The 22,038-nt window shown below is 39.8% G+C and overlaps 1 protein-coding gene across 1 annotated transcript in view; it reads right to left on the bottom strand.

The window, feature by feature from the left end:
• st6galnac3 (ST6 (alpha-N-acetyl-neuraminyl-2,3-beta-galactosyl-1,3)-N-acetylgalactosaminide alpha-2,6-sialyltransferase 3) overlaps positions 1-22,038 on the bottom strand; it is a 221,384-nt gene that overhangs the window by 82,625 nt on the left and 116,721 nt on the right. The gene's annotated exons all lie outside the window — the stretch shown is intronic.

Below are 22,038 nucleotides of genomic sequence, written 5' to 3'. Positions count from 1 at the left end.
GGTTATTACATGTTGTTAACATACTGTATACTGCTGCAGTGTGGTTATTACATGTTGTTAACATACTGTATACTGCTGCAGTGTGGTTATTACATGTTGTTTTAATTAACATACTGTATACTGCTGCAGTGTGGTTATTACATGTTGTTTTAATTAACATACTGTATACTGCTGCAGTGTTACATGTTGTTTTAATTAACATACTGTATACTGCTGCAGTGTGGTTATTACATGTTGTTAACATACTGTATACTGCTGCAGTGTTACATGTTGTTAACATACTGTATACTGCTGCAGTGTTACATGTTGTTTTAATTAACATACTGTATACTGCTGCAGTGTTACATGTTGTTTTAATTAACATACTGTATACTGCTGCAGTGTTACATGTTGTTTTAATTAACATACTGTATACTGCTGCAGTGTTACATGTTGTTTTAATTAACATACTGTATACTGCTGCAGTGTTACATGTTGTTAACATACTGTATACTGCTGCAGTGTTACATGTTGTTAACATACTGTATACTGCTGCAGTGTGGTTATTACATGTTGTTAACATACTGTATACTGCTGCAGTGTGGTTATTACATGTTGTTAACATACTGTATACTGCTGCAGTGTGGTTATTACATGTTGTTAACATACTGTATACTGCTGCAGTGTTACATGTTGTTTTAATTAACATACTGTATACTGCTGCAGTGTTACATGTTGTTTTAATTAACATACTGTATACTGCTGCAGTGTTACATGTTGTTTTAATTAACATACTGTATACTGCTGCATTGTTACATGTTGTTTTAATTAACATACTGTATACTGCAGTGTGGTTATTACATGTTGTTAACATACTGTATACTGCTGCAGTGTTACATGTTTTTTTAATTAACATACTGTATACTGCTGCATTGTGGTTATTACATGTTGTTTTAATTAACATACTGTATACTGCTGAAGTGTTACATGTTGTTTTAATTAACATACTGTATACTGCTGCAGTGTGGTTATTACATGTTGTTTTAATTAACATACTGTATACTGCTGCAGTGTGGTTATTACATGTTGTTTTAATTAACATACTGTATACTGCTGCAGTGTGGTTATTACATGTTGTTTTAATTAACATACTGTATACTGCTGCAGTGTGGTTATTACATGTTGTTTTAATTAACATACTGTATACTGCTGCAGTGTGGTTATTACATGTTGTTAACATACTGTATACTGCTGCAGTGTTACATGTTGTTAACATACTGTATACTGCTGCAGTGTTACATGTTGTTAACATACTGTATACTGCTGCAGTGTTACATGTTGTTTTAATTAACATACTGTATACTGCTGCAGTGTTACATGTTGTTTTAATTAACATACTGTATACTGCTGCAGTGTTACATGTTGTTTTAATTAACATACTGTATACTGCTGAAGTGTTACATGTTGTTTTAATTAACATACTGTATACTGCTGCAGTGTGGTTACATGTTGTTTTAATTAACATACTGTATACTGCTGCAGTGTTACATGTTGTTTTAATTAACATACTGTATACTGCTGCAATGTGGTTACATGTTATTTTAATCAACATACTGTATACTGCTGCATTGTGGTTACATGTTGTTTTAATTAACATACTGTATACTGCTGCAGTGTGGTTACATGTTGTTTTAATTAACATACTGTATACTGCTGCATTGTGGTTACATGTTGTTTTAATTAACATACTGTATACTGCTGCAGTGTGGTTACATGTTGTTTTAATTAACATACTGTATACTGCTGCAGTGTGGTTACATGTTGTTTTAATCAACATACTGTATACTGCTGCAGTGTGGTTACATGTTGTTTTAATCAACATACTGTATACTGCTGCAGTGTTACATGTTGTTTTAATTAACATACTGTATACTGCTGCAGTGTTACATGTTGTTTTAATTAACATACTGTATACTGCTGCAGTGTGGTTACATGTTCTGATGCAATATAGTAGTATGTGATGCAGTGCAGAAATAGATCCAGCTTCCCCATGATTAGTAGAAAGAAGATTGTTGAAGCTGGTTTCTTATCAATGTTGGACCATGGTGATGTGATTTATAGGCATGCTGCAGCTTCAACTCTTAAACCTCTGGACTCCGCAGACATTGCATATCATTCTGCCCTCAGATTTATTACTGGTGACAGATATGATGCCCACCACTGTGTCCTTTATGAAACGGTTGGATGGCCTTCTCTGGCATAACTATCATTATTATTTTTTAAAGCCCTTATTGGTAAGCGTCCCCCTTACACCATCACAACTGTTGGAATGTCATCTTGGAACCTATTCTACACGTTCAAATGACTGGTTGGTTGTTAAAAACTGCTTTTTCCTTTGATGCTTCCAACACCTGGAATGTCCTCCAACTGACTCTGAAGCTGAAGTTTCTTCCTTCTTTTGCTGCATTTAAAAAGTAATATCTCCGATCACTGTGTGTCGACTTGTAACTTGTAAATCTTTATAGTTTATTCTTATTTATTGTGCCTATATGTATAAAATTGCTGATAAACTGTCTATGCTTGTAAGCTTGTCGTCGCTGTAAATGAGGGTAACCATCAGTGTCTCACAAGTTGAAATAAAGGTTTGAAAATGTAAATCAAATTAAAATAGTTAAGTATAAAACTACAGTATATTGAAATATGTGGTATTAATAACTGCCAACTCGGTTTTCTTTTCTCCCTTCTTTTTTTATTTCATTTTTAATTGAATCTCTCCCCCGCTGTGCTCCCATTTGGCCATTTCCTCCACGTTTATCTAAAGAAATATGTTTCTTAGAGATAGACTTGTATAGTGACACACGAATGAAACCGAGCCTTCCGTGTGAGACGTGTGTTACCAGATTAGATTGAGAGAGCGTCTAATCTCCACCACACACTACTAATTTCTCCTGCACAACCTGGCGACCAAGAGTGAACGTGAGACGCCTCCTGCGTGCGGCCAGCCTCCGGCACGCTGACAACGGATGAGGACAAATCTCCAGAATAGAAAGCAATACTCCTGCAAATCTCTCTTCACCTGGAGTGAAACATTCCCTTTGTAATTAAGGCCACGTCAGCAAACACCACACATTTAGTAGACTAAGGTGAAAGCCTATATCCTATAGCTATTACTATAATAATACTATAACACTATACATACATCTGATTAGCACTATTATTCAGTAGTACTAATTTATATATATTTATACTCATTACTCATTTATATTATATAAACGTATTTTTGTTTATATAAACAATACAATACATTTGAAACCAATCTAATCTGTGGGGCAGATTTGAGAAACAATGCAAGTACAGCTACTTTTGCAGTTGAACAATAAATTATTTTTGTGTTATGTACATTTTTGTTACTTGACATATTAGTCTAAGCAGGCTACAACTATTATTATTGCACGTCTATTGTTAATTTACTGTGCTCATGTTTTATTAAGGGTGAACTATGAGCTAATGGATCATTAAAAATCATTGTACTTTCAGGTTTTAGATTTTTTTGTTTGAAGCCCCAGACAATATCCATGGCCCAATGTTGGCAGGTATGGTTATGATCCTAATATACAGTGAAACCCCATCGGCGATTTATCTGTGTAGAAATTCATCAAGGTTTTTACAACACTGTATAATTTCATTTATTTCCAAAGATTAATGTCACTGCACTCAGAAATAACATTGATTAAGTTAATTGGATGTGGCTGTCCCTCCGTGGCAACAATGATGTCAGAACGGACCGAGTTGATTTCATTATCCACAACGACAAACCGCCCTCCTGCTACATTACTGTGCATTATGGGAGAATACGGGAGTTGTGTCATTCTTCCGCATACAAGATACAAGATACAAGATACAAGAGTTTTATTTGTAACAGCATACAGGTATACAGTGAAATGCGGGGGGTCTCGCCCGCAACGATGTGCATAATACAAGTAATAATAATAAGAGTCCAACCAATAGAGCGACATAGTGCAATAAACAAGTAAACAAAGTAGGCATATCGGTATCTGTACATGAGCTATTTACAGAGCATGGTAGGACATGCTAGGTCCTGTGGCAGTGCAGTACACTGTTAGCTACGGATGAGGCATTGGGTCTTTATGTACACTGCTATACAATGCTATACGATCTCAAGCTATACTATTCTTAAAGTGATCTTTCCTTCTGTAAAGTGTCCATAGTGTGAGCGTGTGCAACATGAGTGTGTGTGTGCTCATGTTAAAGTGGCTGCTAGTGTGTGAGCGTGTACAGTGTGTGTGTTGTGTGTGTGCTCATGTGTGCTTGTGCGTGGAGAGTTCAGTGTTCAAGGCTCTGATGGCCTGGGGGAAGAAGCTGAGCCTAAGTCTCTCTGTCCTCGTTACTGGTGCTCGCAGGCGTTTGCCTGACCGCAGCAGCATGAACAGGCTGCGAGAGGATTTGTGGCGAACCTTCAATAATTGCTTTAGCTAAGCCAGGGGTCGGCAACCTGCGGCTCCGGAGCCGCATGCGGCTCTTTAACCAATCAGCTGCGGCTCCCTGTCCAAAAAGTAATAATAATAATAATAATAATAATTGTATTAATATTTTTTTTTTAAATTGGAGATCGATGTCATACTGTGACACTGAAATGAAAAAATATTTCATCAACTAAAATATTTAGCCTCTCCCTGCCGTCTGCAAGTGGCTAATCTTGAGTTTCGACCCCCCTGTAAGCTAACCATGGATAAATCCAAAAAAAGGAAAGTCTGAGGAAAATAGAGGGTTTAATTCAGCGTGGACAGATTAATTTGCTTTCATGACTAACGATGCAGGCTTACCTATATGCGAAATTTGCAAACAACGAAAAATTTACTTTTTATTTTATAGATTTTCCACAAATAAGGGAAGGACTCAAATAGAGCTGCATAGTTCAGGGTTTTATTTCAAGGTAGGTCAACAGATGCCAGGGTTTTTTCTCCTTTTCTGTGTTTTATTTCAAAGTAGGTCTACACATGGTAGTCTTTTTTCAAAGTGGACTACTTTTTATTTTATAAATGCTCCACAAATAAGGGAAGGACTCAAATATACCTGATTATTACATGGCGTTTTCACATTCGCCGAAATGCTTGCTTGTGATTGGTCAATAGCGCGCGTCAGAGGTCAGTTATCAGACAATAATGACCGCTGTGGGACAATAATGACCGCTGTGCGCAGCTGTTCGCAATCAAGCCCACTGACAAACACTGTTTCAGTGCAGCCAATCAGACACACCTGCCGGGCTGCCCGCGATAATAATAATCACTTTATTTGGGCTGACAGAGCCACAGAACAACTGCGATTTGTCAAATGAATTAGGTATATTGTTAGTAGGTTAGCCATGTAATAAGCGGGATAATGTATAGCTTTACTCGGTCATCATCACAAAATAATTGACCTTCACTGATGTTTAAAACACCTCGCCAAGGCGGCTCGGTATTTTAAACTCTGTGTCGGTCAATTATTTTGCGACAATGACCTCGTAGCTATACATTATCCCTTACATAGTTCAGGGTTTTATTTCTACAGACACCAGTGTTTTGTCTCCTCTTCTGTGTTTTATTTAAAAATAGGTCTACACAGCCAGTATTTTTTCTCCTCTCCATAAGAGTTTGAGGTTTTCCTTTGTTATAACAGGTAAAAACAGCAATAAAAAGTCAAAAAAATTATTTTTTTTGCTTTATAATTCCATTAATGCAACAAACTGTGTGCTATAAGTATGAAGTAAAATAAATCGCAAATTACTTTGGGTATGCAATTGTCAGGCGTTTTATGCTAAATGTGGGGTATGCTTGGGGATATATAAAACGTTATACACTGTGTTATCTTCATTTTAAGGGTAAATAGGTTGTGTGGCTCCCTGAGCATTTATTTTTATTTTATTTAATTTTAATTTTTAAACATGACATAAAATTAGACACACAAGCATTAACAGTAAATATCCACAGTAAGTCACAGGATTATACATTCCATTTGATTCAATATAAATGTAGTTTACGAGATATATACCTAATACTTGCAATCCAATACAATACATACATATGCTCTTACTCGCTCTTCTTCCCCCCCCAGGACCCCCCCTTGGATAATCCATCCATTTTCATTCGTTTTTAACCAGGAATTACAATTCATATGCTAGCCTTTATTCTCTCCACCACTTCTAACCAGATTGCAATGCTGGTTTCACTGACACCTAAAATTCTTGCTGTAGATATCTCTAGATAAATCACATCGAGATAGGTAAGAACCCATACCTTCCGGCACATTTTATCCGGTTGAATCCATCGTGATGCTATCAGCTTTTAGCAGCTGTGAGACCGGACAAAACTAGTCTCTTTAGCTGTATAGGGGCTGCAAACTGAGAAACATCATTCAACAGCAATACAGAGGGCTGTACAGGTATGTTCAGAAATAAAAATTCTGATAATTGCAGGGTCACTTCTTCCCAGAATATCTTAACAGGTGGGCAATCCCAATACATATGCATAAATGTACCATCATCACCGTTTGTACATAAGGAACATAGAGAATCTTGTCTAAGTCCCATTCTGTTCAATCTTATAGGAGTCAGGTATGTACTATGAATATAATTAAGATTAATTTGTTGATGATCCGGGTTGCGTGACGCAATTCGAACGTTTGCCCAGACTTCTTGCCAATCAAAATCTACTTCCAAGTCTGGTATATCCCTCCTCCAGACTGAGTCTAGGGGAAGGACTCCATACGAAGACGTTAGTAAGTGATGATAAAAGTCAGATACAAAGCCTCTCGATGTCTCTCTTTCATAGAAGAATTTGTGATATCTGTGGTGCTCAATTGGTATCTTTAACAGGACTCCATGAGCCTTCAAACATTCCAATAACTGTGCATAGAAATAATATGTGGAACTGGTGAGGTTAAATTTGTTACGTATATCTTGATAGCTAAAGGAACCCCGTTTGTTGAAAACATCTCCCAATGTATGTATGCCCTGCTTTTCCCATTTGGGGTATCTGGTCGTTTTCCAATAAGGAGTGCATTGTTATTGAATAGGGGAGAATGGCTATGCCATTTATGTTGGTTAGAATATATTTTCTGTGTTTCACGCGATATCCGAATCACATGTGTAATGAGAGAGCCAAATTTCAATTCGCATTGCTTAATTGATAATATGGTGTATACTATGTCCTGCAGTCTATGTGGTACTACTATATTTTCTTCTAAGTTTCTCCAGGATACAGATGCTTGGGAGTCAAACCAGGTTATCAGTGGTCTTAAAGAGTACGCTTTAAAATAGTGGTAAAAGTCTGGAAATGCTAAACCTCCGTCGGCTTTGTTTCTCTGTGCGGTGGATCTTTTTATTCGTGGAGGTTTGTTATTCCAAATAAATGTATATGCGGTGGAGTGTAATTTTTTCCAGTAACCATCAGGAGGGGGTAACGGTAACATTGAGCTAATGAAGTTGATTCTAGGTAAAACATCCATCTTAACTATTGATACTCTGGCCTGTACTGAGTTTTTAAGTTTGGACCACCTGTCAAAGTCGTTTTTGATCTTATCTTGGAATTTTGTGTAATTGTACTTCACCGTTTGCCATACAGTAGGGAATATTTCAACTCCTAGACATCTGAAGTGTTTTACCATTGGTATTTTTTCTGGAAGGAATATATTCTTTGCAGGGGCATTAAGTGGGAGGAAGGCCGACTTTGGCCAATTTATCCTAAATCCCGATAGATTGCCAAAATCATCAATCAACTTGAGAAGATGAGGCAGTGAAGTGGTAGGGTTTTGCATGAACAATATTACGTCGTCCGCATATAAACTAATATGATGTTGTGTGCCCTTAATTGCGATTGGTTCTATGGATTGGGATTGTCTTATATACTGTGCTAAAGGCTCTAATGATAAAGCGAATAGTCCGGGACTAAGAGGGCAACCCTGTCTGGAGGAGCACGATACAGGAAAGATTTCGGAGGTAATTTTACCTGTTATAATCATGGCCGATGGGTCTTTGTATAATACTTTTATCATATCAATGAATCCGTTTCCTAACCCCATCCTTTCTAGTACTGCCCATAAATAAGACCATTCCAACCTATCAAAGGCTTTCATCGCATCCAAGGACAGCATCGCTATAGGTGGAGTGGCATCCTTGCTGGCGTCTAGCACATGTAGTAACCGTCTTATATTATCCATAATCAAGCGGCCTCTTATGAAGCCAGTCTGATCAGGATGAACTAAAGATGTCATATGCTTTTGAAGTCTGATGGCTAGTACCTTGGAATACAGCTTGATATCGGTTCCGAGGAGGCTCAAGGGTCTATAACTACCGCAATCGGTGGGGTCTTTGTCTTTTTTAAGGAGGACAGATATGAGTGCAATATTGTCGATCTTATGGAAATTCCCCTCCTTGATTGAGTATAAAATCATATTAAGTAATAGGGGTCCAATTACATCCCAGCATGAGAGGTACAATTCTGGAGGGATTCCATCTCTTCCAGGAGCCTTACCAATTTGCATTTCAGATATAGCCTCCCTAAGTTCATCTAGTGTGATGGGTGTTTCTAACTGTTTAGCGTCTTCCTCTGATAGTTTAGGTAGGTTAATTTGATTAAGATATATATCCATTTTGTTTTGATCTAAAGCCATTTCTGATTTGTACAAGTTGGAGTAAAACTCTTTGAATGTCTCGTTAATTTCTTTGGGGTCTGTAACAAGTCCTTGCTGGGCCTTAATAGTAGGGATATCTGCAAATTTTGCGTTGGCTCGTATCTTCATAGCTAGTAGGTGACTTGGTTTAGAACCATGAAAGTAATAATGTTGTCTTGTGCTACGTATTTGAAATTCAGATTGTTGTCTTAAAATGGCGTTAATCTCTTTTTTTAACACATTAATTTGAGATTCCAATCAAAAAGAGTAGTTGTATTGTAAAGAGGAAAATAACGATGAGTAAAGCGTTTCCAGCTCTGCCAGTTTTGAGCAACGATTCTTGCGTAGTTTGGAGGAAAAGACTGCAGTGAAATCCTTGATAAATCCCTTTACCGACATTCATAATATTCTGGGGTCTTGTACAGATTCCGCATTCTCCAGCAGGAATTCAACAAGTGCTTCTTTGAATTGTGTAATGAATTCATTGTTTTTCAGCATATTGAGGAAGGTTTAACATTGTTCTGGTGAGTGTAGCGTAGAAGTTAGCATCGTAAAGATTTGGGGTATATGCCGCTACCAACGCTATTTTTCTGTTACAATTTTAGCTATGGTTATCCGACCATCTATATCAGACCATACGTCCTGCAGTTCAATATTCAATTTCCGTTTTGCGACTATAGCAACTCCACGGGATCTCGTTCCAAAAGAAGAGTGGCTAATGTTATGATATATGTTGTCCGCTAGCATTACTTTGTCATCCACTAAAAGGTGCGTTTCGCTTAAAAGAGTAAAAATCAACCTGTTTGTTTTTCATCAGTGTAAGCACGCTTTTGCGTTTATGTTGTTTGTTTATTCCCCCAGTATTCCAAATCATTATATTCAAACTAGCCATAATCTAAACAAGTTGTTATGTACTTGTTTGTAATTCGTCTGGAGTACGAATTCACAATGGATATATATCCAATTATTGAGGTCCTGTTGAGAGCCGAGCTTAAGAACATACATATAATCCCCTGAACCACCCTCCCCTAAAGAGCCGTACAAGGTACCTGTGTTCATTTGACACCCCCTTCGCGCACAGCTCCACCCTCCCTTACACGACTGGTCAGCCCAGAATGAGCCATTTATCCTTAACTTTCCTATGCAAATTGACATAGGATCTAAAACTTTTAATTCTACCTTAATAGAATGTCACCAGTGGCCTAGCCACTCTCCTGTTAATGTAATAAAATAAAAATGAAAAATATGCCTCAATTAGTATATTCATTTAAACCTTCTACTAAAGGTTTAAAACATATCAAAGACAGAAAAAATAAAGAAAGATGTTTAGAACTAGATTATAGAAATCCCAAAAATTTGAGAACTGCTTAAATCTTAAAATAACTTTGCCAAGCTTACACATCTAGATGAAAGGGAGGTTTTTAAATACGTGTATGCAGTTCGTCCCCCGACATGGGTGGGCAGTAATCCGCTATGAAGGTTGTTGTTCTTCCAGATCTGGTTCATGTGCAGGTCACATACCGATGTTAATGTTCCAGGACATTCATTGAAAAAGTCCAGTGTATTCCAGAATGTTAGCAACCGATCATGACTTGCAAAAAGCTGTTGTTTATGTTCCAGGGCATTCTTCAAGCCATAGAGTAATATCATTCCAGTATATTCCAATATGACACAGAGCGTTGAAAAAATCCAGAATATTCTAAAATGTCAACATCAAATCATGACCTGCACAAAACCATAAATTAACGGGCCCAGACAGCGAACCTTTATAGTGTCTAGCGTCTCGTATTAAACTATTTATACATCAATGTTATCAAAGCTTGTTTGATGCCGTTTTTGGTGTCCGAGCTATAACAAAGTTATTACAAAGTTATCCAACGAAGATAAAAAAAAAAAAAAAAAAATATGAATAAACGGTTGTGTTTTCCTCATGTATGTTTCGGCCTCTTCAGGCGAATGGAGCCAGACCCTTCTTCCACTTTCATCCATGATGGAAAGATTAGCTGGATAGCGTAGGGTAGGATGGAATTTTTTCTCAAAGAGCTAAGACATCACAACCTTGTAACAGGCTCGTAGGGTTATAGCCTCCCGGCACATATCCTCGTAGAAAAACACTTGTTTCCTGTTGTGTAGCAGTTTTCCCCACTTCTTTCGTGCCTCCCTGATAATCGTATCTCTTATTCCAGTTTTACGCATGCTAGCAATAATCACCCTCGCTTTATTGCTGTTTTTATTAGAATTCCAGCTAACACTGTCGCGAACGAGTCGTCTGTGCAGTCAACTGATTCATCCAATCCCACTATACGGATATTAAATCTACGGGAGTGACGTTCGATTTCGAACAACCTATCCGTTATTTTCTCGTTGTTGTCAAGAATCTTATGCAAAAGCTTCTCGTCAGCCCCTTCCATCTTCTCCGTTAATTCCGCGATACCGTCATGTAGAGCCTTATCGCCCTCAGTGATTTTCAGAGTATGTTTGTCCAAGGTGGTTTCAGCTACAATAATGCGTTCGGTCTGTACTGCAGCCGCTGCTTTAAAATCTTCGAATTTAGCTTCGATAGATTCTTTGAAAGCGTCAGCCTTAGCGTCAGCCTTGTCAGCCTTAACGTCAGCCTTATCAACCTTGGCGTCTACCTTATCAATCTTATCGTCAAGCTTATCAACCTTGTCGGTTAAGATCTTTATCAGTTTAGCCAGAGACTCGAAATCGGATGATGTATACTCTATGTCTGTATCGGGTGAGGTGGCGGGAGCGGTGGAAGAGATGATATTATCAGTTGTTTTATTCTCGATCTCGTCTGCCCGTGCCCGCACGGAGTGCGTCTCCACAGACGGGGTATCTGCCGTTAGATTGTCTGCTCCGCGTTTCTTTCCAGGGTCTTTCTTTGATGCCATCCTGATTCTTTCTGTCGATATAGTTAGTATACGATCTTAGTTAATATATACGTCAAGGTTTAAACACATTAGTGTTGTAAAAAGTGGATTTTGAAGCGAAATTAAAATTAACGGGAGCGCAGATCTGACCGGCGTGACCACTACATGCTGAAGTCAAACCGGAAGTCCCGGCTCCCTGAGCATTTTATTTTGTGGGGGGGGGGAAAAGTGGCTCTTTTGATAGTAAAGGTTGCTGACCCCTGAGCTAAGCCCTGCCAAGAGAGAGAGAAACTCCTCACCACCTTAAGGAGCAGAAGCCTCCACTGAGTCTGAGATGGGAGATTTACGCTAATATGTCTGGTTTGTTTTGACAAGATTAAACTTACATTAAGTGAATGAATGCAAGAGAAAGTTGAGGAAGAGAATATTTTCTAAATGGAGTTTATTTATGTCAACCCTAGATAGATAGATAGATAGATCTTTATTTGTCATTGTTGGTACAACGAAATTTGTTAGGAACATCACCACTGGCATACAACATAAGATATAACATGTGCAAAATAATAATGTCAATAATAGTAGTAATATAGTAATAAGTAATAAGTATCAATGTCCCAATGTCCCAATATATAACATACCATCATTGTCCCAAGTGCATTTAGTGCTTGTGCAAATAAATTAATAAATATAAATATTTCAGTCCAGTGAGTTGATGGAAGGAGGGGGGGGGGGGGGGGGCGTTGACTTGCAAAGGATGAAGTATTGTATAGTGCAGCAATGCAAGTCCGGTTCACAGTTATTGTTGTAATGTAATGTGGGAGTGGGAGTTATGTCACCGGGGGTGGGATGCGGGGGGGGGCAAGTTGATGTTCGTCGTTGAGCAGCCTGACAGCCCGTGGGTAGAGGCTGTTGGTCAGTCTGCTGGTTCCGGACTGGATGGATCTGTACCTTCGACCAGAGGGCAGCAGTTGAAAGAGATGGTTTGCTGGGTGGTACTGGTCTAGTAAGATGTTATTTATACGCCGTAGGCAGCGGGAGGTAAAGACTGTGGAGATATCTGGGAGGCTAGCTCCAGTGATCCTCCTCGCAGCCTTGACCACTCTGTGGAGGGCCTCCTTCTCTGCCCTGGTACAGCCAGTAAACCACACCAGTAGTCCGTACGTGAGTACACTCTCTACTGCGCAGTGGTAGAAGTTGGCCATCAGTCCCTGTGGGAGTTTAGCCCATTTAAGCTTCCTAAGGTAGAAAAGGCGCTGCTGTGCTTTGCCCACAGCAGAGGCAATGCTGACCCCCCAGGACAGGTCATCAGACATTGTCACGCCCAGAAACTTAAATTTTGAAACCCTCTCCACCTCCTCATTCCCAATGAGGAGTGGAGAGTGGCTGAGGTCACCAGTCCTGCGGAAATCGATGATCATCTCCTTGGTCTTCGTGGGGTTGAGAGCAAGGTTATGACCATCGCACCACTCCACTAGTTGCTCAACCTCCCTCCTGTATGAGGTCTCATCATTCCCTCTGATGAGGCCAAGCACTGTTGTGTCGTCTGCAAATTTTACTATGAGGTTAGATGGAGAGGAGGAACAACAGTCGTGTGTAAAAAGAGTGTAGAGAAGTGGGCTGAGTACACATCCCTGATATAACCCTACCTAATATTCTACCGCTTGGTGACATGTAGGCACGGTCTGAGCACACGTTCATTTAGATAAATCCCACACTTTGCTTAGAAATGATCATACGCATGGTTTACGCACATATCTGTGCGTATGCACCATTGATAAATGAGGGCCCAGGTATTGACATTGCCAATGCTACATACCCTACCACATGGCCCCTAATGGCCACCACAACCCAACATGTACTGTAGATAGATAGATGCTATATATATATACCCTACCACATGCCCCCTAATGGCTACCACAACCCAACGTGTAGATAGATAGATGCTAGAGACCCTACCACATGGCCCCTAATTGCCACCACAACCCAACATGTAGATAGATAGATGCTGCATATACCCTACCACATGGCCCCTAATGGCCACCACAACCCAACGTGTAGATAGATAGATGCTATATACCCTACCACATGCCCCCTAATGGCCACCACAACGCAACATGTAGATAGATAGATGCTGCATACCCTACACATGGCCCCTAATGGCCACCACAACCCAACGTGTAGATAGATAGGCAGTGAGAGCCTGCTTATAATAACCAGGGTTATCAAGTGGGCGCCTCCCTTCTCCGGTGTTTCATTAGGTTAGGCTCAACAGTTAGCTCCGGCGTTCCTAGAACCGCCCCCCTCCATGCTAGCTCCCACTGTCCATGATACCAGGCACGTGCACACATAGAGGCCAAGGGGTGCCTGAGCACCTGCCTTTTTGAGCCTCATCAAAAAAGTGCCCTTTTTGGAAAAAAATATTTGTTTTACCATTACGCATATAGACTGCCCTTCCAACTGAAAAATGTCAGGATAGAATCAAAATATTAGGTAAAGAGAGAGAGATGCCCCATATTCCATTGCAGTTTGCACGGCCTCCTCACCGTGCCTCTCCGCGGACCTATATATTTTATGCATAGCGTGGGTGGTGATGATGATGATGATAGAAACCGCTGTTGAATGCTGGTATTACACTCATTGAGGGACACGAAGAAGTCAAGTCCGATGGGATTTGGGAATCTCAAATACAAATCGGGATTGGAATAAAAAATGCATTTATATTAAACAATACAGAATATACAGCACTTCTTGGGGTCTGTAGGGTAAGCACTTATTCCCTCCCCCCTGAACATTTATGGAGATGTATGGGCCTTTTAAGTCAGTGATAAAAGTGTCTTTCAAGGATAAGTGAGCTCCTGCACTGATTATTATTAATATTCAATATTTGATCACCAAAACCCCCCAAAAAGCATAAAAAGGGGGCCCCCGCCCGAAAAGGGCCCTTAAAAATTGTGCTCGCGCGCTACGCGCGCTCGGTTAATATATACACACAAGTGTAGTGCCCTTTTCAGCCTTTGAGCACCTGCCCCTCTAAAGTCCTGTGCCGTCCCTGCATGATACCCACTGCATGCAGAACTTCCTTGTGTTATGCTGTCCTTATGTCAAAATCAGAACTATTCCTGAAACAGGAACAACAGAAAAGAAAATGAATACTCTTACCCTTTGTTTACTTTGGCCCCCAGCTGACATTATTTCTCCTCCACAAAATCCACTGACTTTCTTTCAATGCTTCTTCCGACATCTGATGTACAGCCTTTCGCAAACTCGAACGCCCACGAATCTCCCAATAGTGATATAGTCGATCGTGCTATGAACCCTCTGCATTCCATCCTTGCTGTTCAGTTTCTGCTACCAAATCTGTATATCTAAGCTTTTTCATTTCATAAGCCCCTCCACTGAATCCTCCCAGGGCACCATCAATTATATTAAATAAACTATACGCTAACTTGTAGACCATAACACTAGGTCTGGACTCAAGTTAGTCCTATTTCTGTACTGTCTGTCTTGGGTTCCATTTCCTCCCTCTAGTTGAATTTGAGACCAAGTTACTAAACTAACTAATGTATCTTTGCTCCCTGATAGCAACAACTGTTCTCACACATGTAAACTCCTCTGTTAAGACTACTGTAATTACTGGTAGCTGGAGAATGGCTTCCCCATACAGAGGAACTCCTAGCCATCTCTCAAGCCTTTCCACTCTTTGATATTGGCACCTCATATACTGATAATGGCCCACATCAACATAGGGAATAAACCAAACTGCAAACAACACAAAGTGAACTTGCCTGGAAGCTCTGACTTCTCTATCCTTCCTATCCCCTCAACGGCATCGTTAAGTCGTTCAAGCTGTTCACTCTCATTCAAATTATACCACCTACCCTACTCTGGATCGGCGCCAGGAGACTGTGGGTATAAGCGTGCTATTGGCTGACTAGTTCAGTCGGAATTCCCCTCCCCTTCCATTTGCAAGGGCACCGTCACTGCATCCTGAGTTTAGCGCCACCCAGGATGATTGTGATTGGTTTAAAGCAGCGGTTCTCAAACTACGGGTCGCGAACCAAAGTGGGGTCGTGCGTAGGTGACAGCGCATTGGCAAAAAAATACAAATAATTAAAAAAAATTGTTTTTTTATGTTCTGGCAACATATTTTGGCTAAATATGCCTGGTTTTATAAATGTGTATTGATAACATAGTGCTGTAATTACATTTTCTAATAAATATGCATGATCAAGTTCAACAACGTGTGCTTTTATTTTGATATTCCTTAATTCCACATTGAAAGTACGCAATACATTAACTCATTGACCGCAACGCTGTTTTCCCATCTCTACTCAATGGCGCCAGCATTAGTGACCATTTTAGCAATGTTTGCACCATCGTGTGTTCTGTATTATAGCTATGGAGACAATAGTATGGCTCATTTGACAGGCATTGTTCATAGTCCAACACTGGCTAACCAGTTCATTTCTACATACTGTAGTTTGTGCGCTATTCCATGCTAAGCATCGCCCCTTTCCAAAATAATCCAGTCTTTTTTCCTAGATCGCGAGATATGACGCGTTAAATGCATTATGCCCAAATCGTTCGGGTTGCTCGCCTGAAACTCCAAATACTTCCAAATCAAAGGTATATACCATATACATATGTGTCTTCACAAAATCATCAAGGGGTGGGAGGGGGTCATTTTAACTCAAAACTGCGATCGTTGTACGTTTTAGGTCCGGTAAGATACGACACTGTGATCGGTACAAAAGCATGTTTTAAGTAAAAAAAATACCAGCAGGTTACCTAAGATGGACCTTACCTCAGTCAGAAGGTACTCCAAAATGAATAAATCCCAGTCGTCCCATGGCGATCACCATTACTCGTGTATATTGGGCATGGCTACCATATGGGAAAGAATAGTAACTTCTGAGGCACCAAATCTCCGGCCGATTGTTATGTCCTGATCCACAGTCCGAGGCGGAAGCAGCCGGAGGTAACTCAGTACTGGAAGACAACTGATATCCCCAGTTCAAAAGGTAGGCGATACTGCCACCTCGCGGGATTCGATCGTCATTGCAATTCCAATGTAGGCAGCTGTGCCAGGGAGACCCAGGGAGCTCCAAGCGAGTGTTTAGAATGGGGATCAAAGGAAAAAGATCAAAGGATCCAAAAAGTAGTATACTAGTTTTTGGCGCTCAAGCGTTGGCGACGAAACACGAGTATACTCGTTTTTGGCGCACAAAGAGTTAAAAATCCTAAAATGGGGTTGTGGTATAAAAAAGTTTGAGAACCCCTGGTTTAAAGAAATACAAACAGGCCAGTGTTTCCCCCCTATAGCAGAATGATAATAGGTTCAGCCAGACTTCTCTCCAGCACAGGTAATGTATCTGCCATCTGGTGGTACAGGTAAGTATTATGAATGCAATGATGACCTTCTACATATCACTAAACATTATAGATGGAATGTCTTCCTCATCTACGTACAACCTCCTCTTGAGCTCTCTGGTCAAATGCTGCTCGACATACTAAGGGTCATCGTAGCCCACTTAAGATGCTCATTTAACTTCTCTAGGCACTGTCATGTCATCCATGTAAGCCCTGATTGGTTGGAGGCGCAGCCCGCCCTGCCGTGTCTCCCCACCTGCCACTCACCTTGATACTCTAATAATTACTTCCATCCCCATTGTGAATGCTAATGGGGAAATAGTACACCCTGTCATAATGCCTAATCTCTAGTCTCTGCCATGCTGTTGTAAAATCTATAGTACTGAAACACATTATAATCTCTTGGAAGTATGCTTTCACCAAGTTTACAATCACGCCCAGGCACTCTAAAGAAATCAAAAGCACTCCAAACCAATATTGTGCTATGTGGTACCAAACCAAATGCATTCGCCAGGTCTAGAAACAGCATGTGTAAATCTCTTTTCTTTATCTTGGCTGCCTGAATCTGGTGTCATACCATGCTAGTGTTTATGTTTATGTTGATTTAGGATCCTCATTAGTCGCTGCCTTAGAAACAAGTATTTCTCTTGGGGTCTACACAAAAGACAATAAAATATAACCATCACATGATGTACATTCACACAGTGACAATCATCAATTGAAATTAAATAATACATGCATATATATATATATATATATATATATATATATATATAGTAAGTTCTCTCACCAGAATAAAATGTTAACATATAAAGAGTTAAAGGAACATGCCAACTTTTTGGGAAATTTGCCATCTACCCTGGAGTTAGACAAGCAGATACATACCCTTTTCTTCTCTGTGCATACATTAGGCTTGGGGAACAGCCGCACTGTTAGACTAGCTTAGCGTCATTCACTGGAAGTAGGTGTGCCAGTGTAGCCTAGTTCCCAACAGTCACGAAATACACTCCAAATACAACTCCAAAACGTTCCTGTAAATATGTTGTGACCTGTGTATTTACCACGTGGAGAAATAAAAAATTATAATTAGACATTTTCGTTTTCTAAGCAGATATAAAGATCTGGAAAATGAAAATGTCAAATTTTTTGTTTACAGGAAAGTTTTGGAGTTGTATTTGGAGTGTATTTTTACTCTAACACTAGAACAAACTTACAGACAAAGGGTGTAGGCTCACGGGAGACAAGGTACAGCACAGAGAACATGAAGTAGGAGGAGCAGGAGGGGGGATCGGGGCAAGGAGAAACCTCTGAACGGGGCGGTCCGTCGGCGGACCACAAATGACATCACGTCATAAATCAACCTCTCCAGACTGTCTGACAAAATTATCGTTTTTTTTCTCAAACGTATTCAAGAATAAACATCATACCCATGTCACAACAGCAGTTATAATGTATATTATCATCAATATGTTAGTTTACCAATAGGTTAAAGTAGGGTGACCATATTTTGATTTCCAAAAAAGAGGACATGTCCCCCCAGCCTCGAGATACTTAATGATACTCAGGCATGCGTTGCTCATGAGACGACTGGTTGCACTATGTTTTAATGATGCCGCGTGCGCACGCTCCCGTGCATGCTCATAGATGTTCCCTCGCATAGCACAGACTAAAGACAGTGCCTAATTGCCTCTACGAATGGAATGTAACACATTTCATTCACAAGTTTTGTGTGAATGTATCTGAGAACGTATTTGAACACACCTGACGACCGGCCATATTGTTATGCAAAGTAGTACTTAGCGAGTTGGCTCATCAGTCGAGTGCAGCACATTCCTGTGTGCACGCGTGTGCACATCCGTGCATGTGCGTGCTTCTGCTCACAGACTGGTTGCACGGTGTGCAACCCCCGTCCCATGAGCAACGCATGCCTGATGATACTCAACGTTTACTCAAAGATGCATTATTGTTTTAATATATTTAAAGTATGCCTCCTCTCTATGGATATACAAGTATTATTTTACTGTATATAACACAACAATATCTCTCTATAACCAAAGACACACCAAACCAAAGTTACTCAGCATGCTTGATTATGCCTAGACAAATCTCAATGGCACAATAACTTAAAAATCAACCTGTAACAAAATAATAGCTCTCTTTTCAAGTCTTACTGGACAAAAATAAATAACAAAATATATGAAATAATAGAAAATAGAAAATCCAGTTAACAAATATATTTTTCAGACAAATCGTTTTTTTTCTTGCTATGTTTCAATGAGATATTGTGCAATGGTTTCTGCTGTCTCATTTGATGTATTTAACCTTGATTCATTTTGTTTGCATGCCCACCCCTCTTCCAGTCAAAGTACTGTATTATGATTGGGAATATTTTCACTGCTCCGTGGTTTGATTTGAGTGCTTCATGTGCGACATCAATCGAGTCGAGTGGGGCGCTATAACAATTGGCTTCGGATTTAGTGCGCGCACTACTGAACTTTTTGGCAGTGTCAGAGTCTGGAAATGCCTTTTTTAGCAAGGCACTTGTGCAATCCATAGATTGTGATGTTTCAGAGTATGAAATGCAAACGCACCGCCTCCCTCCGCTGCATTTACTTTACAGCATCCTCTGTTTTCCAGTACATTCTTTGGCATTGTGAACGTGAGCTGCGGTGCGCTCTGTCCCCTCTGCGTGTATCCTTTCTCTTCCTCTGTTTGTGAGCGTAGTTGTAGAGCCGCCCACAAAGCTTCTCAGGGATTACGTCACACACGCAACAGATTACCGTAGTATTCTGTGCAATGCGCCAGTCAATTTAAGTATATGCAAACGGTCCGTGAAAGCCGGACATTATCATGAATTTATAAACCCCCCCCGGACGGCCCGGACAGGAGCGTGAAAAGAGGACATGTCCGGGCAAAAGAGGACGTTTGGTCACCCTAGTTAAAGTGTTATTAGTGTGATTTTAGTATTCGTTATTGTGCTGTTTTGATCGCGAAAGTCAGCCATTTTGATAAACGTACAGATGGGAAAAGAGCTTTCAATGAGCGACACTTGCTAAATGCTAAATTACTTCTGTATGCATTTTTTTTTATCTCTTATTACTCTGGATAATAAACCACAAAACGTAACGTTATTGGCATATCTTGGAGCGTAGTTAGTTTCTCTCCCTTATTTTTAGCATGTAGCAAAAATCAGATTTGAAATTACTTAAAAAATGTCGGCATTTCATTATCTGTTCTTATGCACGCCTGGTGATACTAAATCCAAATTGAACTCGGGCATTTGAAAGATAAGATTTGGCCCACTCCATAAATGTGCGAATTGGTTATAATAAGGTCATTTATAAGCCTGCTATTCTATATTCTATAATAATATTTCAAATTGCATTGGTCCGGATGGGAGAATTCAGTATCTACAATATCTACAAAATCTTCTGTTTAATCATCTTCCCTTTATTAATTTCCTTATATTTTTTGTACACGTGATCTCAAGAAGGCACTGAAAGAGATCAGTGGCAGTTTTTCATGTCTGGTCATTTTTAGCATGGTGTTATTCACTGTCAAAGATGCAAATAAAAATCATAATTCATATTCTCCTTTGTTTCATCACAATTTAAGCAAGCCTAGTAATAGACACAATATTTCTGACACTGGAAATACATTCACTGAGGTCCATAGATGTTCCTAGAACATGCAAATGGACCTTGTAAAAGTGGAGCAATATTCCATTTGCTTAGGTATGTATTTTAGGCGGATTTTCAGAAAATAGGGCTCCGGGCTTAAGAGGTTATGGGTAACGTGAAGCGTTTGGTAAAAGCACGTCTCATATCATAATGACGTCTATCATGTGTGTTATCTGTGTGTACAACAAGCATGTCAGTTCTCTTAACTCTTTCACGGCCAACAACATTTATATACGTTATTGGGCGCCAACGGGTAACACATTCGGGGCCATTCGATTTCCCCATCCTGTTCTAGCACGGCCAGGTTTCCATTACATATTTTCACTGTGCGTCACCTTGTTTGTAGAGCTAAATCTATATTTTATATTATAGCTATGGATACAATACCATGGTCATTTGACAGTAATTATCTTCCGTTCAAGATGCAAAAAAGAATTTTTTTTTCATGAATATGTTCACGCAGTATCCCGTGGTGAATATAAGTATAATTTCGGAATGATCCAGGCTAATTCCTGGGAGGCTGGCTATAGGGCGCAACGTGAATTCTGGCGTTTCGTCCCTGGACTTAAATAAAGTACTTAATCGACCACAGAAAAAAAGGTACATAATGTACGTTATATTAAGTAAATAGGTAATATATTTACGTTATGTATCGGCGAAAATATATTACTTATACAATATGTGAATATATTACCAGGCCTGTACACTGCGATGATATGATCGCAAATTGCCCCCTAATTTGGTCCGTGCGAGTTTAAAATAATATCTGGGGGCAAGCTTGCGAGTGGTGATTTCAACCCTTCATTCGCATTTCACTCCTAAATTAATCCATACAAATTGTAGTAAAACATTAGCCTACAACCAGGGCTGTACAGTGCAATATAATGTTACGGTTGTAATTTCATTAGACAAACCAGCGCGGACCTTTAATAACATGCAATTTAATTGACACGAGCAATGAGCTAACGGTAGCTTCTAACCAAGGTCTCCATTAGGATTATGCTAAGCTAACTAGCGATCTCTGCTAACCCTGGAAAACGGTCAAAGCGGACTCCACAAGACTAGTTCCATTCGTGAGGAAAGGGGGTGGGTTATATTGACAACGCTTGACAACAGAAGTTTAAACATAACTTCATATTTATTGGTTATTCGTTTCTGTATATCATTCAATTCCCATCTCCGTGTGTCTCCATCTCTTCCTGTTTACATTCGAGTGTGACGTCATCACCTACGGCAGCTTAGACGATCAAAACCCGAAGGGGGGCTCTCTCTCTCTCTCTCTCTCTCTCTCTCTCTCTCTCTCTCTCTCTCTCTCTCTCTCTCTCTCTCTCTCTCTCTCTCTCTCTCTACATTCAATGATTTAAAGTAGCCAAATGTTACACACAGTATATGTTGTGAAGGATCAGATTAAACCGAATATATATATTTATTTATGGATATATATTTAATAGTATTTGTATATC

The sequence above is a fragment of the Notolepis coatsorum genome (genome assembly GCF_963971535.1).
Source record: "Notolepis coatsorum genome assembly, chromosome: 13".
In the NCBI taxonomy this organism is placed as follows: Eukaryota; Metazoa; Chordata; class Actinopteri; order Aulopiformes; family Paralepididae; genus Notolepis; species Notolepis coatsorum.
Note: the sequence above shows the minus strand (reverse complement) of the source record. Positions and strands in the feature narration are given on the sequence as shown.